Source organism: Lithobates pipiens, unplaced genomic scaffold (genome assembly GCF_037356315.1).
Source record: "Lithobates pipiens isolate NorthernLeopardFrog02 unplaced genomic scaffold, aLitPip1_a1.2 Scaffold_23, whole genome shotgun sequence".
Taxonomy (NCBI): Eukaryota; Metazoa; Chordata; class Amphibia; order Anura; family Ranidae; genus Lithobates; species Lithobates pipiens.
Genome location: NW_027507785.1, coordinates 42,570,528 through 42,589,366, shown reverse-complemented (window position 1 = coordinate 42,589,366; position 18,839 = coordinate 42,570,528). Strand labels below are relative to the sequence as shown.

General features: G+C 42.6%; 1 protein-coding gene across 2 annotated transcripts in view; it reads right to left on the bottom strand.

The window, feature by feature from the left end:
• P2RY6 (pyrimidinergic receptor P2Y6) overlaps window positions 1-18,839 on the bottom strand; it is a 152,168-nt gene that overhangs the window by 57,357 nt on the left and 75,972 nt on the right. Inside the window, exon 1 of one of the 2 annotated variants that reach the window (XM_077451471.1) lies at window positions 5,325-5,445. The exons of the other annotated variant lie outside the window; for it this stretch is intronic. The gene's annotated coding sequence lies outside the window, so the exon portion shown is untranslated. Of the gene's footprint in view, window positions 1-5,324; window positions 5,446-18,839 lie in introns of those variants that run through there. 2 annotated transcript variants of the gene reach the window in all.

Here is an 18,839-nt window from a genome sequence, read left to right as displayed (position 1 = left end):
TGATATTCCATGCAGGATTTACACAGATGTGATGAAATACAACGCAGCCTTTGATCTTTCTCATGTCTAAAAGATGTTGTAATCCAGATAAACAGCAGAAAACCCCATAAACAAACAGAATCTCAAGAATAAGTGGATGACTCTGGATGCAAATCAAAGTAAAAATTGTGATCACAGAAAGTGATGCATCAATTTCATTTTGAGATTCTAATTTTTTTGGAGGGTTCATCAGATGAAGATCAGAAATATGAGACTCGTTTTCACATTTTGTTTTTTCAACTAGACAACAAAGTTGATTTACTAAAGTAGTAAAGTGTGTTAATTTTTCAAAGGATTGTTTCCGATTATGGTGAAACTGTGTTCACTTTAAATATCTAATCATTTGCTGTCAAAATTCCATTTTATTTTAAATTTACCTCAATTAGGCATCCAATGTGAACACAGTTTCATCCTAATTGCAAATATTCACTTTGCTAGGTGAAACGTCCCTACTCCTTTAGTAAATGGCTTTCCACTGAACCTCCCCCTTGACTTTTGCAATATGCAGATTTTCCTCTAATACAGAAAACTAACCCACCCCAATAGAGCTTTTCCTGGGAAATTTATGAACATAAAATTCCTAAAGCCATTTAGTTTGCCCGTTGGGTTTAGTGCTCTCCTTTAGACAAAACCAGCCCATGTATACTACTACTCTTTAAGGGGGTCTTTATGCAAACCAGACAAGCTCCCTTTTCTCTTCCATCCACTCTTAAATCTGAACCGGTTTGGGGTTCTATCCTAGGACAGTGATGGCGAACCTTGGCACCCCAGATCTTTTGGAACTACATTTCCCATGATGCTCCTCTACACTACAAAGTGCAAGAGCACCATGGGAAATGTAGTTCCAAAACATCTGGGGTGCCAAGGTTCGCCATTTTTCATGGTGCTCTTGCACTTTGTAGTGTAGAGGAGCATCATGGCAAATTTAGTTCCAAAAGATCTGGGGTGCCAAGGTTCGCCATCACTGTCCTAGAATAGGCTATGCAATTCTTAAAGTGGTAGTAAACTTTGCTTGATCATTTTTTACCTACAGGTAAGCCTATGACAGTGATGGCAAATCTTGGCACCCCAGATGTTTTGGAACTACATTTCCCATTATGCTAAACTACACTGCAGAGTGCATGAGCATCATGGCAAGATTCGCCATTTCCCATGATGCTCATGCACTCTGCAGTGTAGAGGAGCATTGTGGGAAATGTAGTTCCAAAACATCTGGGGTGTCAAGGTTTGCCATTACTGTCCTATAAGAAGGCTTACCTGTAGGTAAAAATGAATATCTCTTAAATGTACACCATTTAGGAGATATTCAACCTGGATGCAGCCAGTTACATCACCGGCGCATGCGCGCTGAAGGTCCAGCATACCTTGCTGGACCTTCAGAGCTTCATGCAGGAATCATGTGTGGTAGTGATGTCATCAGGGCTCCAACCAATCACAAAGCCAGAGCACGTGAATCGGGAAGAACCACCAGGGAAGAGGTCAGCCCTCTCAGCGGTGACAGTACAGCGCTTGGAGGGCATTATTCCAAGGTGATGCATACTAGCACATGTCATTACCTTGCAGGTGTTTTTTTTCCCCCCCCTCGACAACAGCTGCAGTTTACAACCACATTAAACATACTATGCTTAGGTCCTGCATGTACACTGTAGCTGGCACTATGGCCTGATCATGTGACCAGACTCGGTAAATATACAGATCATTACTTTCACAGGGTAGATAGAAAAGGCTTAAAATGGGGGTAGGAGAAGATTCAAGTATAGTTTGTGTTAGACTGAACTTCCACTTAGGGTCCTTTCACACGGGGCGGATCAGTTCTGATCCGCCCCGTGGATATCCGTTTGCTCAGCGGGGATCACTCCGTCGATCCCCGCTGAGCAGGGAGATGACAGCTCCGTCTCTGCACACTGCGCAGGGACGGACCTGTCACAGCGCCGCTCTCCCCTATGGGAGATCGGATGACGACGGACCGCAGTGCCCGTCGTCACCCGATCCGATCCGCAGACGGATGGAAAAATAGCTTTTTCCTCCGTTACACTTTTTCAGATCGGAGCGGGTCGGATGTCAGCGGACATGTCACCGCTGACATCCGACGCTCCATAGAGCTCTATGGAGCACCCGTTCAGGTCCGCCTGAAAAACTGACAGGCGGGCCTGAACGGTACATCAGTGTGAAAGAGGCCATATACATTTTTAATATTATGTAATAAATATTGAAACAAATCAGTGTATATAAACAGCAAAATATTGAATAAAAACATATAGGGGGTTATTTACCAAAGGCAACTGCTCTTTGCACTGAAAGTGCACTTGGAAGTAAAGTCGTTGTAGATCCAAGGGGGACATGCAAGGAAAATAAGAGACAGCATTTGTGCTTGCACATGATTGGATAAAATCAGCAGAGCTTCCCCTCATTTCAGATCTACCCCTTAGATTTAGAGCGACTGCACTTCCAAGTGGACTTGCAGTGCAAAGTGGATTTGCCTTTTGTAAATAACCCCCCATAGTGTTCCCTTTGAGAGTTTTTTCTACCCTCTGCAAATCTCAGGTGAGGTTTGCCCAGTATTGAGACCTTGTCATACATTATAAATCACCACAATTAAACACATATAGATTTAAAATGTGTTATAATTTTGTCTTTTTTTTTGTTATACAATTATTAAAAATGTTAAAATTGGCCAAGTTTTCCTTTATATGTCTCCGATATGTTCAATTGTAATAAAATTATTTTAAATACAAACTGCCTAGGTAATAGCTAAATACAGAGAGAGGTTTTGAGTGTTCCACTAAAGTGGAAAATTAGACTGACCATAAGAGGACAAATCTCATGTAATGCAACTTTGTTACTGTCCTTTTTACTTAATTTAGAATATGAAACAATAAAACAGACGGCTACAGCAACATTTTCTGCAGAAATCACAAAACACGCTACTTCCCAAGAAAATATGTAGTTGAAGCTTTATTTTACTTGATGCCTCTAACTTGGAACTTGCAAAAATGATTATTATTGAATCTGAAAAATATCCAGCAGATGGTCAGATAAAAAAAACAAACAAACAAACACAAACACACACACACACACACACACACACACACACACACACTACATGATAAATAGTCTCTCACAAAGAAAATAAAATTGATAAAGGAATATATATTTTACACATATACATTATATATATATATATATATATATATATATATATATATATATATATATATATATATATATATATATATATACACACACACACACACATTATTTACATGTGTGTGTATATTATATACAACACACACACACACACACACACACACACACACACACATACTCTTCATCAGGCATGAAGCCTGAGCATTTGATATAAATATTTTGCATTGGAGATCGTGTCCCGTTGCGTTTTATATTGGATATTGGTGGGAAATTGGGAGGCCACCTTGACACTGATCTCTACACGAAGTACCATAGGATCAGTAGAAGTAACCCACCCAATATTTTGCATTATATATATATATATATAAACACACACACATACACACTTGTGAGGTCAGGCACTGATGTTGGATGAAAAGGCCTGGCTTGCAGTCTCTGCTCTAATTCATCCCAAAAGGTGTATCGGGTTGAGGTCAGGACTCTGTACCGGCCAGGCACATTCCTCCACCCCAAACTTGCTCATCACGGTCTTCATGGACCTTGCTTTGTGCACTGGTGTCCAGTCATGGTGGCACAGGAAGGGGCCATCCCCAAACTGTTCCCACAAAGTTGGGAGCATGAAATTGTCTAAAATATTGTGGTATGCTGATGCCTTAAGAGTTCCCATTACTGGAACTAGGGGGCCAAGCCCAACCCCTAAAAAACAACCCCACACCATAATCCCCCCTCCACCAAATGATTTGGACCAGTGCACAAAGCTCCATAAAGGACATTTAGCGATCTCGGGATGGAGGAACTTGACTGGCCTGGCACAGAGTCCTGACCTCAACCAGATAGAACTCCTTTGGGATGAATTAGAGTGGAGACTCCAAGCCAGGCCTTCTTGTCCAACATCAGTGCCTGACCTCAAAAATGCGTTTCTAGAAGAATGGTCAAACATTCCCATAGGCACACTCCTAAACCTTGTGGACAGCCTTTCCAGAAGAGTTGAAGCTGTTATAGCTGCAAAGGGTGGGCCAACTCAGTATTGAACCCTACGGACTAAGACTGGGATACCAATAAAGTTCATATGCGTGTAAAGGCAGGTGTCACAATACTTTTAAAAACAAAAACATAGTGTATGTATATCTCTCTCTATATTTTTTATATATATATATATATATATATATATATATATATATATATATATATATATATATATATATATATACATATATATATACATATACACATATATACATACACACACACACACACACACACAAACACACAAACACACACACGCAGTAGATCATTTTTTTCTCTTTTTAACAGAAATGTTTATAAGCAACGTGTAAAAAGGAAGGTAGTTAAAAATGTTTGTGAAGATAAAATGATAGTAATTGCTCAGAATACTATATGTTTCCGTGTAAATTCATTAAAGTTTTATCAGTATGATCAGATGTCACTGTATAAGAATTATCAGCCTGCGGTACCTTAATTCCTGGGGTAACAAGCTGAATTATTATTTTAGGGAGCAAACCAGTAGTTCTGCTCTACCCCACCTGCTATGGAATCTCACTCCGCCGGCTGAAGCCATTGTAATATAAACATAAAAGCAAGAGTACAAACACATCATAAAACCACATGCAATTGATATCCAATTATTTTGAAAAACAGACATTTGCTTAGAAAAAGTTTTAAGCACCTCAAGTGGTTGTTGAATTTAAAACAAACACTTAAGATCATTGTTGTCAACATAAATTTGGAACATCTTGGCAGTTAAAAAAAAATAAAATAAAAAATAAAAATAGAGGAAGAGGTGACCACCGTTTTAAGGTTTCAAAAGATACAAGTAATATTCAGAAATTATGCAATTAAGATATTACTGACAAATGCAACACAATGCACATTCCAACAGGAATCCTAATTAATACATTTACATTAACTTTAAAACAAGCTAATAAACTAGTAGAATCTATTGGATAGAATAATAAATAAGCAACCAACCTAGAATACTAATTTAGAAATTAACTTAAAAACACACATGTAATATCCTTACAAAAAAGAATATCCCTTTTTAAATTGAGGAAATAACTTTTTTTTATATATTTAAAAAAAGGCATTTTTAAAGGGGTTAAGTAGATTTGAGCTAGTACCTGTGCGGTGATGGGTCTTGTTATGTGGACTCGGACTGCCGTTGTCCTGAGATTTCCAGGGAGCTTTGCTGGCCAGCAGCAGCAGCAGGCGCTATGTAAGAAGGAGACCTCAGCTGTGTTATTATTACACAATTCTGCTGGCTGTCCTCTGTCTCTGCTTTGATAGGCTGCCAGCACCAGCCAACAAGACTACATTGCACTGCAGTTAACCATTTGTGTAGAGTTTCATTGTTGCATGCAATATTATCCAATAACCATTTTTTTTTTTTTAATCAGTAAACACACACATACACACATACACACACACACACATATACACCTACACAAACACATACTCTGATCTGCCATAACATAAAGAGCACTGACTGGTAAAGTGAATAACATTTATTATCTTGTTACAATGGCATCTGAGAGTCGGCGGGATATATTAGGAACAGCAAGTAAACATCTTATCCCTGAAGTTGTGTTAAAAACAGAAAAAAAATTAGCACTGCAGTAGGTTGTATATCCTCAGACCAGTCAGGGTACCCATGCTGACCCATGGCCACGGCCAAAAACACCTACAATGGGCATGTGAGCTTCAGAACTAGACCACGGAACAATGGCAGTGTGCTTGGTTTTGTAGCTAACCTTGTATTATAGTGATATCAACAGAAACATGTGTTCAGAGTTTTAATAGACTAGCTAACTATAGGAATAGACAAGGTAATACATAGGTGCAATAGATAGAGGGAATCTGTAACCACCCTTGATTAATATTTATTGTACCAATTACTTCATGCTGGCAAAACATAAATTGGGACTCAAAAAAAACGGTATTGGTGCAACCTTACTGGAGGCCGCACCTTGAAACTTACAGGACCTAAAGAAATATCTACTAGTGCATGACCATCTTAAAAAGTGACACTAAAAGATATCCTTCTCCCAAAAAAAAAAAAAAAAATAGTCCATACACATATACTACATAATGGTTTTAATTAAAATTTTAATCAAATTGTTGCTTCCAATTATTGTCCTCGTGATCTCCTAAACCTCTAATTTTTCCCTTCACTGCCTTTTTAAAAAAAAAAATTTAAAATGAGCAGTGCATGTTCAGTGCGGTCATGGGCACTGCTGTATGGCATAGCCCATCTCGAGATCAAGCAAGGTGACTACTTTCCTACATACAGTGAGACCATGGAGGAGATTGCACAAAGCCACTAACAGGAAGTCAGAGGATTACAGCAGCAAAAAAAAAAAAAAAAAAGAAGAAGAAGGCTGAGAGGATTATAAAAGGGACTTTTTTGAGTTAATACATAAAAACATGAACAGATTTTTTTTTTTTTTTTTTTTTTAAGCAGAATTTAGTTTCACTTTAAAAAGTGTTAATTTTGTAAAAGATACCAAAGGCGTAGATACCAGGAATAAATCAATCATAAATCAATCCAGTATATTTTGCCCCCAAATAAAGTTTTCTACTTTATTCATTTCCCTTTAAAAAGTGCACAGATGAACTGCCCATACAGGGCAAAGCAGCGGTTAGTTTTGATGCTGGCCAGGTACTTATATTTACGCTCCTTTCCATCCCACAGTGCTCTTTTTTTATTTTTTTTAACTATATGAATAAAAGCTGACCTTTGAAAGCACCCAGTCGGTGGTAAATAGTTTGTCTCAACCCTCTAATTGGCACTGTGCCTGGACAGCTTGGTTTGTTTAAGAAAATGCAAAATAAAATAACTCACTGGCCAGATCACCATAAAGGAAAACAAAAGCCAAAGAAAAAAAAAAAAAAAAAAACACACACAAAAGAAACGAATGCAGACACCAAATTTAAGGATTGGTGGATTTTCTAGTGTATGTAAACCCCAAGAATGAACTTGTCATTTGCTTTGGCCTGTTAAATATACCAATGAGAGCATTTTTCACAGGAAAATAAGAGTAAAGTGCATTTCTGCAGATGAGTTTGAATATTTCTGTGTTTGCAAAGTCTTTAAATAAGTACTGCAAAAAAAATAAAAAATAAAAAGTTGCACTGACATACTTGCACTGATTAACCAATACTACTAGCAGCCTGCAGGTGGTGCACATGAGGGTACTCTCCACAAATTTAATTGAGCCACTTTACAACTTTGCTGTGAACAGCCTAGACCATTTAGTATTCTGCTACTTATTGCTGTTCTCAGTACATATCAACACAAGCAAAACAGAGGAGGGACACAATCCACCCCCTCTGCTAGCTCACACAGTGTCATTTGAATTTTTATTCAGAGTGAGGATGTTAAAAGGAGGACGTTGATGTGGCGCTTTGTTAGGAAGCCCAGCATGCTCTGCAAACCTTTTAGCATTTCTTAGCAAAGTCACAGCTCTCCAGTAAAAGTATAAATTGCAATCTCAGATAGGCTGTAATCTCAGGGATGTTACTGGTCTCCAGCGAATGGATAGGCTGCATTCTCAGTGATGTCACTAATCTCCAGTAAATGGATAGGCTATATTCTAAATGATGTCACAAGTTTCCAGTGAATGGATAGGGTACAATATTAGTGATGTCAGTGGTTTATATTGAATGATTAGGCTACATTCTTAGTGATGGTACTGGTCTCTAGTGAAGGGATAGGCTACCTTCTCATTGATGGCACCAGTCTCCAGTGAATCGATAGACTACCTTACCAGCGAGATCACCCATCTCCAATGAACGGAAAGGCTACTTTCCCAGTGATGTCACTGATCTCCAGTGCTTTGATGGGCTGCATTCCCAGTGATTTCTAGTGAATGGATAGGCTTCATTCTCAGTGATGTCATTGGTCACTTGAAGATTTTATTATAGTTTATATAGCATTCATGCTACCGAATACAGTATTTTCAGCACTCCCGTGTGATCAGAACAAATTTCTTAAGTTACAAAACAATAGAACCTGCTGATTCAGAGGCAGTGTTCCTGGAATTGGTTTATAAGAGTCAGAGTTATTGCTAAGGTTTTTAGAGGCATCCAAAATCCCTCTGTGCACATCAGCTCTTAATTCATGTTCTGCTGAATAAGTGATGCAAATCAATTACTAAGCAAAGTACAGATATAAAAAAAATACAATAAAAAGTATCGATCTGGGGGTGGTCTGTTGGAGACATACACTTTTGGAATGAAGTTAATTTCGGCAAAGAGTCTTTCACGTCCAGATCAATGAAAAAGTGCCTGGATTTACCCAAACTTTAAAAACTGACATATACTGTGTTTTGCACAAGTGTTCATACCCTTAAAAATGTTCCACATTTTGTCACGTTACAACCAAAAACTTAAATGTATTTTATGTGATAGACCAACATAAAGTGGCACATAAGTATGAAGTGGAAGGAAAATGATAACTTGTTTTCAAATTTGTTTACAAATATGTGAAAAGCGTGACATGCATTTGTATTCACCCTCCTTTACTCTGGTACTCATCTAAAATCTAGTGGAACCAATTGCCTTCAGAAATCACCTAATTAGTGAATAGAGTCCACCTGTGTGTAATTTAATCTCAGTATAAATACAGCCGTTTGGTGAAGCCCACAGAAGATCTCACAGTGCAATGTTTAATCCAACATCCAAAAATGGAAAGAGTACGGAACAATTGCAAACCTACCTGGACATGGCCAGACAAGGGGAGCATTAATCAAAGAAGCCAAGAGGCCCATGATGGTAATTCTGGAGAAGCTGCAGAGATCCACAGCTCAGGTGGGAGAATCTGTCCACAGGACAACTATTAAGCCGCGTACACACGGGCGGACTGTATGGCCTACTTAGTCCGTCATACAATCCGACGGACAGTCCGTCATACTTTCGAATGAACGGACTTGACCACACACACCACTTTTTGAGCGGACTAATACGGCGTACTAAGTCCGCCATACTATCCGCCCTACTTTTGAAATGAACGGACTCGCCCACACACGCGGAGGAAAGTCCGCTCATTTCGAGCGCGTCTCCAGGTAGGCGGGGCCCGCGAAGGAGACGTCGCTGGCCCCGCCGCCTGGTATGGACTTAAAGGGGAACCCCAACGCCGAAAAAAATCGTCGTGGGGGTCCCCCCCCCCCCCCAAGTCCACAACAGACCCTTGTCCGAGCACGCTACCTGGCCGGCCAGGAAAGGGGGGCGAGCGACTGCCCCCCCCCTCCTGAGCCGTACCAGGCCGCGTGCCCTCAACATGGGGGGTGCCTTGGGGAAGGGGGGTGCCGCGCGGCCCCCCCACCCCAAAGCACCTTGTCCCCATGTTGATGAGGACAAGGGCCTCTTCCCGACAACCCTGGCCGTTGGTTGTCGGGTCTGCGGGCGGGGGGCTTATCGGAATCCGGGAGCCCCCTTTAATAAGGGGGCCCCCGGATACCGGCCCCCCCACCCTATGTGAATGAGTATGGGGTACAATGTACCCCTACCCATTCACCTGTAAAATAAAAGTACAAAAAAAAAAAAACACAACACACAAGATAAAATACTTTATTGCACAGCTCCGGGGGTCTTCCGTCTTCGGGGGTCTTCTCGCCGGACTCCTCAGCTATCTTCTTGTAGCTCTTTTGCTGGCGGAGGAGTCCGGCTTTCTTCCTCGCCACCGCGCCTTCTTATAGCTCTTTTACAGGCGGTGGCCCGGTCTTCTGTCGCCGCCGCCTTCCGTTCTTCTTCTTCTCCAGGAGATGTTGCCTCGACGATCTCTCCGGCTGGAATGCCAGGGACGCACTGCGCGGCCACTTATATAGGGACAAGGGGCGGTGTCACATGGCTTTATGTCACATGGGTTGGTCACATGGGGACTATGACATCGTAAGGGGGCGGGGTCACCATGTGACACCAACCCATGTGACACCGCCCCTTGTCCCTATATAAGTGGCCGCGCAGTGCGTCCCTGGCATTCCGGGAGGAGGAGGAGGAGGAGGAGGAGGAGGAGGAGGAGGAGGAGGAGGGAAGGCGGCGGCGGCGACAGAAGACCGGGCCACCGCCTGTAAAAGAGCTATAAGAAGGCGCGGTGGCCCGGCAGAAGAACCGAAGAGGGGGACAAGACCCCCGAAGTCGGGAGAAGAGGCCGGCGGTGAGGAAGAAAGCCGGGCTCCTCCGCTAGCAAAAGAGCTACAAGAAGATAGCGGAGGAGTCCGGCGAGAAGACCCCCGAAGACGGAAGACCCCCGGAGCTGTGCAATAAAGTATTTTATCTCGTGTGTTGTGTTTTTTTTGTACTTTTATTTTACAGGTGAATGGGTAGGGGTACATTGTACCTCATACTCATTCACATAGGGTGGGGGGCCGGTATCCGGGGGCCCCCTTATTAAAGGGGGCTCCCGGATTCCGATAAGCCCCCCGCCCGCAGACCCCGACAACCAACGGCCAGGGTTGTCGTGAAGAGGCCCTTGTCCTCATCAACATGGGGACAAGGTGCTTTGGGGTGAGGGCATGTTGAGGGCATGCGGCCTGGTACGGCTCAGGAGGGGGGGGGGGCGCTCGCTCGCTCCCCTTTCCTGGCCGGCCGGGTAGCGTGCTCGGACAAAGGTCTGTTGTGGACTTGGGGGGGACCCCCACGCCGATTTTTTTCGGCGTTGGGGTTCCCCTTTAAGTCCATACCAGGCGGCGGGGCCAGCGACGTCTCCTTCACGGGCCCCGCCTACCTGGATACCCGCTCGAAATGAGCAGACTTTTCTCCGGGCGGGAAAAGTCCGCTCATTTCAAAAGTACGGCGGACTGGCATACACACGGGCGGATTGTCCGCCGAAATGCGAGTACGACGGACAGTATTTCGAAAAATCCGAAATACTTAGTACGCCGGACTGCACGCTGAAAAAGTCCGCTGAAGCCCACACACGAGCGGACTGTCCGCTGAAATGTGTTTCGGCGGACTAAGTAGGCCATACAGTCCGCCCGTGTGTACGCGGCATTAGTCATGCACTCCACAAATCTGACCTTTATGGAGGAGTGGCAAGAAGAAAGACATTGCTGAAAGAAATCAAGAAGTCCCATTTACAGTTTGCTAGAAGCCATGTGGTGGACACAAACATGTAGAAGGTGCTCTGGTCAAATGAGACCAAAGTTGAACTTTTTGGCCTAAAAGCAAAACAATATATGTGGTGGAAAACGAAACACTGCACATCACCCTGAACACACCATCCCCACTGTGAAAAATGGAGGTGGCAGCATCATGTTGTGGGGATGCTTTTCTTCAGCAGTAATAGGGAAGCTGGTCAGAGTTGAGTTGATGGGAAGATGGATGGACCTGAATACAGGGCAATCTTATACAAAGACCTGTTGTCTGCAAAATACTTAAGGCTGGGGCAGAGGTTCACCTTCCAGCAGGACAACAACCCTAAACATACAGGAGCTACAAAGCATATTCCTGTGTTAGAATGGCCTGGTCAAAGTCCAGACCTAAATTCAATTGAAAATCTGTGGAAAGACTTCAAAATTGCTGTTTACAGACGCTCTCCATCCACATGACAGAGCTTGAGCTATTTTGCAAATGGGCAAAAATCTCACTACATGTGCAAAGCTGGTAGAGACATCCCCAAAAAGACTTGCAGCTGTAATTGCAAAAAAAGGAGGTTCTACAAAGTATTGATTTAGGGGGTGCTGAATACAAATGCACGCCACATTGATCAGATATTTATTTGTAAAAAGTTTTGAAGATTATTTTCCTTCCACTTCACAAATTATGTGCCACTTTGTGTTGATCCATCACATAAAATCCCAATATCTTTTCATGTGGCAACACTGAAGAAATGACACTTTGCTACAATGTAAAGTAGTGAGTGTACAGCTTGTATAACAGTGTAAATTTGCTGTCTGCTCAAAATAACTCAACACAAAAAATGAGTACATAGTTACATAGTTAGTCAGGTTGAAAAAAAGACATCCAGTTCAACCTTAAAAACAAACAAATAAATAAAATAAAAAATAATCGTACAATCCAGATACCCAATTTTATGCCCACAATTGATCCAGAGGAAGGCGAAAAAAAAACCCAGCAGAGCATGCTCCAATTTGCTACAGCAGGGGAAAAAAAATTCCTTCCTGATCCCCCAATAGGCGATCGGATTTTCCCTGGATCAACTTTACCTATGTTAGTACCTAGTTATATTATGTACCATCAGGAAAGTATCCAAGCCTTTCTTAAAGCAATCTACTGAACTGGCCAGAACCACCTCTGGCGGGAGTCTATTCCACATTTTCACAGCTCTAACTGTGAAGAAACCTTTCCGTACTTGAAGATGAAATCTCTTTTCCTCTAGACGTAAAGAGTGCCCCCGTGTCCTCTGGGTTGACCGTACAGAGAACAACTCAACACCAAGTTCACTATATGGACCCCTAATGTATTTGAACATGTTGATCATATCCCCCCTTAATCTTCTCTTCTCAAGAGTGAATAAATTTAGTTCCTCTAATCTCTCCTCATAGCTGAGTTCCTCCATGCCTCTTATCAGTTTGGTTGCCCTTCTCTGCACTTTCTCCAGTTCCCCGATATCCTTTTTGAGAACTGGTGCCCAAAACTGAACGGCATATTCCAGGTGAGGTCTTACTAATGATTTGAACAGGGGAAAAATTATATCTCTTTCTCTGGAGTCCATACCTCTCTTAATACAAGAAAGGACTTTGCTCGCTTTGCAAACAGCAGCTTGGCATTGCATGTTGTTATTGAGCTTATGGTCTACCAAAACCCCCAGATCCTTCTCCACTATGGATTCCCCCAGTTGTACTCCCCCTAGCATGTATGATGCATGCATATTCTTAGGCCCCAAGTGCATAACCTTACATTTCTCAACATTAAACCTCATCTGCCACATAGTCGCCCAATTAGACAGTGTATTGAGGTCGGCTTGTAAATTGGAGACATCCTGTAAAGACGTTATTCCACTGCATATCTTGGTGTCATCTGCAAAGACAGAAATATTACTTTTGATCCCAGACCCAATATCATTTATAAAGATGTTAAAAAGTAAGGGTCCCAACACTGAACCTTGGGGTACACCACTGATAACCTTAGACCATTCAGAGTAAGAGTCATTAACCACTACTCTCTGAATTCTGTCTTTTAGCCAATTTTCTATCCATTTACAAACTGATATTTCCAAACCAGTAGACTTTACCTTACACATGAGCCGTGTGTGGGGAACTGTATCGAATGCTTTTGCAAAATCCAAGTATACCACGTCCACCGCCACCCCTCTGTCCAAGGTTTTACTTACCTCCTCATAAAAAGAAATCAGATTTGTCTGACAACTTCTGTCTTTCATGAATCCATGTTGTCTGTTGCTTAAAGTGTTTTTGTTCAGCAAGAACTCGTCGATGTGGTCTTTTATTAAACGCTCCAGTATGTACACCCCTAAGTGAAAGTGTCCAAATTGAGTCCAAAGTGTCATTGTGTGGCCACCATTATTTTCCAGCACTGCCTTAAGGCTGGATTCACACCTATGCATTTTTAGTGCTTTTTGCATTTTGAAGATTTGCGCTACAGAAAGCGATCCATAGGAAACAATATTAAAATGGACCACAGTGCAAATCTGCAAAAAGCACTAAAAATGCATAGGTGTGAATCCAGCCTAACCCTCTTGGGCATGGAGTTCACCAGAGCTTCACAGGTTACCACTGGAGTCCTCTAACATCCACCAGCTCTGTGATGTCATCATGGAGGAGTGGAAAGACCTTGCTCATCCACTTTCCATTCAAGGATGCCCCACACATGCTCAATAGGGTTAGGCCTGGAGACATACTTGGCCAGTCCATCACCTTTACCCTCAGCTTCTTTAGTAAGGCAGTGGTCGGCTTGGAGGTGTACTTGGGGGTCGTTATGTTGGAATATTGCCATGCGGACCAGTCTCCGAAGGGAGGAGTTAATGCTCTGCTTCAGTATGTCACAGTACATGTTGGCATTCATGGTTCCCTCAATGAACTGTAGCTCCCCAGTGCCGGCAGCACTTATGCAGCCCAAGACCATGACACTCCCACCACCATGCTTGACTGTAGGCAGTCTTTGTACTCCTCACCTGGTTGCCGCCACACACGCTTGACACCATCTGAACCAAATAAGTTTATCTTGGTCTGAGCTCTCATCAGACCAAAAGGACATGGTTCAAGTAATCCAAGTCCTTAGTCTGCTTGTCTTCAGCAAACTGTTTGCAGGCTTTCTTGTGCATCATCTTTAGACGAGGCTTCCTTCTTGGATGACAGCCATGCCATCCATTTTGCAGCTTTTGGTCTGAGTACCGACAGGCTGACCCCCCCCCCCCCCCACCCTTTCAACCTCTGCAGCAATGCTGGCAGCACTCATACGTCTATTTCCCAAAGACAACCTCTGGATATGATGCTGAGCATGTGCACTCAACTTCTTTGGTGGACCATGGCAAGGCCTGTTCTGTTCAGTTTCAGTGTCTTGGCAATCTTCTTATAGCCTAGGCCATCTTTACGTAGAGCAACAATTATTTTCTTCAGATCCTCAGAGAGTTCTTTGCCATGAGGTGCCATGTTGAACTTCCAGTGACCAGTATGAGAGAGTGAGAACACCAAATTTAAAAACACACCTGCTTCCCATTCACACCCGAGACTTTGTAACACTAAACGAGTCACATGACACAGGAGAGGGGAAAAAGGGCTAATTGGGCCCAATTTGGACATTTTCACTTAGAGGTGTACTCACTTTTTTTTTCCAAAATCAAAGTTATTTCCACATAACAGATAAAATACATAGTAGGAATACAATTATCTAGTGTGTAACTTGTCGCACAATGCATTGTTACAAATTGATGAGATAAGATTGGGAGTATTCCATTTTTTTTCCAGTAGTGTGGAATAATAACTGGGAAAGAAACAACAAAATGATGAACAAAATGGGCCCTCTGCCCTGAAAGCGACCAGGTGTGTGTGTGTATATATATATATATATATATATATATATATATATATATATATATATATATATATATATATATATATATATATATATATATATAAACATCGCAGTTACTGTATTCGACTATCAAACTGGAGTTTTTCCCTTTCCAGATGGTGCACTAGACTGTTGGGGTAGCTGTGAGCCCTCGTACGTCTAGGTGACTTATCGTTATATATCTGTATTGGTTGAGGGTGCATGTTTTAGGAAGCCCCAACAGTATTTGGGGGCGAGTGTCATGCTTCCCCTTTTATTGAAGGATGTATGTTATTGGATGGGTGTATGATAAGGAGTTCCATTGATTATGTGTCTAAAGTCTCTAAGGCAAGTAAATTCCTGTGGGACTACGGTCGCCGGACCACTAGCAATCCACATTTATTGGGTTAATTTAGAGGGTCTATGTCATGTTCGGGTAGGTAGATATGAATCAATGGGGAGATCCTGTTTGGACAGTAGGGTGGGAGGGGACCAATGTTAGAGAGGTTCTTCTCGGGAGAGGAAAGCTATAGCGGGTCCAGTTTACTGGGGGGGGGGGGGAAGATACCTGGCAACAGTAGAAGGTGATGTTTGAAACTGTATTTTATGTGGGAGTGTGTTAGCTTAACTCAGTGTGTTATGCGTATACAAAAGATAGGGAAGGATAAGTGAGGGAAAGGGGTGACCTAAGAAAAGGGTAAACTTTTCCTCCTCCTGACATAACGTTCCCTTCAAGTACCATTATGACAAGAGCATATTTGTCAGGCGTTTCAAAGTGATACCAGCAAGACCAAGTTTTCCTGAATTTGGCAGACGTGTCTTTGGCTTGGTGAACTAAATCCTCCATTTCTGCCACTTTATCTTTATCGTTCGAACCAATCCACGATGGTTGGGGGTTCAGCGGATTTCCATCTGGTTGGAATACACATTTTTGCAGCGTTTACAAGGTGCAGAGCTGGTGAGTGTTGATAGGGGTGTACTCACTTTTGTTGCCAGCAGTTTAGACATTAATGGATGTGTGTTGAGTTATTTTGAGGGGACACCAAATTTACACTGTTATACAAGCTGTACACTCACTACTTTACATTTTAGCAAAGTGTCATTTCTTCATTGTCACATGAAAAGATATAACATATTTACAAAAATGTGAGGGGTGTACTCACTTTTGTGAGATACTCTATATATAACCCACTCTTGTTCAGGTCTTTTGTGGCCAGCAAGTTTCATCAAATACTAGCCGATTGGTCCTACAGTCTAAAGCAGCAATTCTCAACCAGGGTTCCATGGTACCCAAAGGTTTCTAGAGTTCCCTTGAGCATCGATTGACCTCCCATTTGGTGGCGTCTGTATAGTTTCAGGGCAAAAAGGCATTTGACAAACTCAGGAGCATGACACAAATTAACTTTTTAGGCGTCTGCAAGGTTTCTGCTAAGGGGTCAATGGAGTTCGCAAAAAGTAGTACAGAAACCACTTTTTGAAATCGGTGCAGCGCCGCAAATGCAGCATTGCACCGATTAGGACGGTGCCATTTCCGGCAACTGCCGCCGATTTGACATGTCAGAATGTACCGATGTGAACCAGGGCTAATGCCGTGTACACACGAGCAGAACTCCGAAGGACTTTGACGGAGTTCCGCCGAAACAGACTTGCCTACACACAATCACACCAAAGTCTGACCGTCTAGAACGTGATGACTTATGACGGGACTAGAAAAAGGAAGAAGTTCAATAGCCAGTAGCCAATAGCTGCCCTTACGTCATTTTTGGTCCGTCGGAATAGCATACAAATGGTTTTCTTGATAGGAACTGGTTCCGGCGGAAAGATGTGAACCATGTTCTATTTCTAGGTCCGAAAAAAAAAAAAAAAAATTAATAAAAAAGAAAAAAGGAAGGTCAGATGAAGCCCACACACACACACACACACACACACACACGGAATGTCCGACTGACATTTTCTGTCGGAAAGTCCGCTCGTGTTTATGCGGCATAAGGGTTTCATTTTTACTGATCACCAATATAAAGGCCATTTATTCACTGATCTCAGTTGAACTGGCTTTAGTAGGGGTTCCCTGAGAACTGAAAATTTTAGGGGTTCCACTGGGGTAAAAAAGCTGAGAGGCTGGTCCAAAAGGGACAAAGGATACATCACAGAGTGGTGTGAAGCATCAGTATTGCTCTGGCCTGGCCGGATTGAACTGCACACCAGCAACTGTGTTGCAAGGCAGTGTGTCAGAAACCATGATTGAGACACAAGTACAGTTAAATCTCACTTGTTTAACCACTTAAGCCCCGGATCAATTTTCAGCCAAAGTACCAGGCCCCTTGTTGAGATTCGGCACTGCGTCGCGCAGTCGTGCGACATGGCTCCCAAACAAAATTGGTGTCCTTTTTTTTCCCCACAAATAGAGCTCTCTTTTGGTGGCATTTGATCACCTCTACGGTTTTTATTTTTTGCGCTATAAACAAAAATAGAGCGACAATTTTGAAAAAAAATGCAATTTTTTAAATTTTTGCTATAATAAATATCCCGCCAAAAAAATATATAAAAAACTTTTTTTCCTCAGTTTAGGCCGATACGTATTCTACATATTTTTGAAAAAATAAAATAATCGCAATTATTGATTAGTTTGCGCAAAAGTTATAGCGTTTACAAAATAGGGCATCATTTTATAGCATTTTTATTAATTTTTTTTTTTTTTTTTTTACTGGTAATGGCGGTGATCAGCGATCGTTATTGTGATTGCGACATTATGGTGGACACATTGGACATTTTTGGGACCATTGTCATTTATACAACAATCAGCGCCATTTAAATGCACCGATTTCTGTGTAAATGACACTGGCAGTGAAGGAGTTAACCACTAGGGGGCGAGGAGGGGTTGTGTGACGTGTGTTTTTTTTCCACTGTAGGGGGTCGTGGCTTGGCATGTGACGTCACTGATTGGCTTTCCCTATAACAGGGAACAGACGATCGGAGACAGCCGCACTAGGAAGCATGGGAAGAAGTTTGTTTACACAGACCTCTCCTCGTTCTTCAGCTCTGTGACCTAATAGCAGGACGCCAGCGGCGATCGGATCCGCAGGTCCCGCGGCCATGGTCACAGAGCTCAGCCGCGCGTGCGACCCACGGCTGGGCACTTAAAGAGCAACATATCTGTATGTGCTTGTGCCCAGCCGTACCACTCTGCCGATGTAAATGTGCAGGAGGCGGTCCTTAAGCGGTTAATATAAAAAAAAAAAAAAAAAAAAAAAAAAAAAGGTAAACAGAGTAAACATAGCCAGAATTCAGGAACCAGAACGGATAGTCAGACAAGCCAAAACGTGAGGGTGCTAGAGATCAGCATAGTGGAACAGCAAGCAGGATCTAGATCCAACAGGAACACAGGAGAGCGTCTCTAGAGATGTGACCAAGGCGAAGGCAGAGATCATCTGGGCTGGACGGCTTAACTAGGCAGGACTGAGGAGCAGGATATCATCAACAGGTGAGTCACTGTCAGGGGCGTCGACAGAGGGTGGCTGAAGCCCTGAATGTGTCCCCCTATAGCCCTGAGTGTCAGCTCTGCAGGGTAGGCGAGAGAGCTGGGACCAATCTGATGCCGAGCGTGGCCGAGTGCCAGAGCAGGTCCCGCCTTCTGGAGCCTGCACGTCTATGATGGAACACTTTTGGGA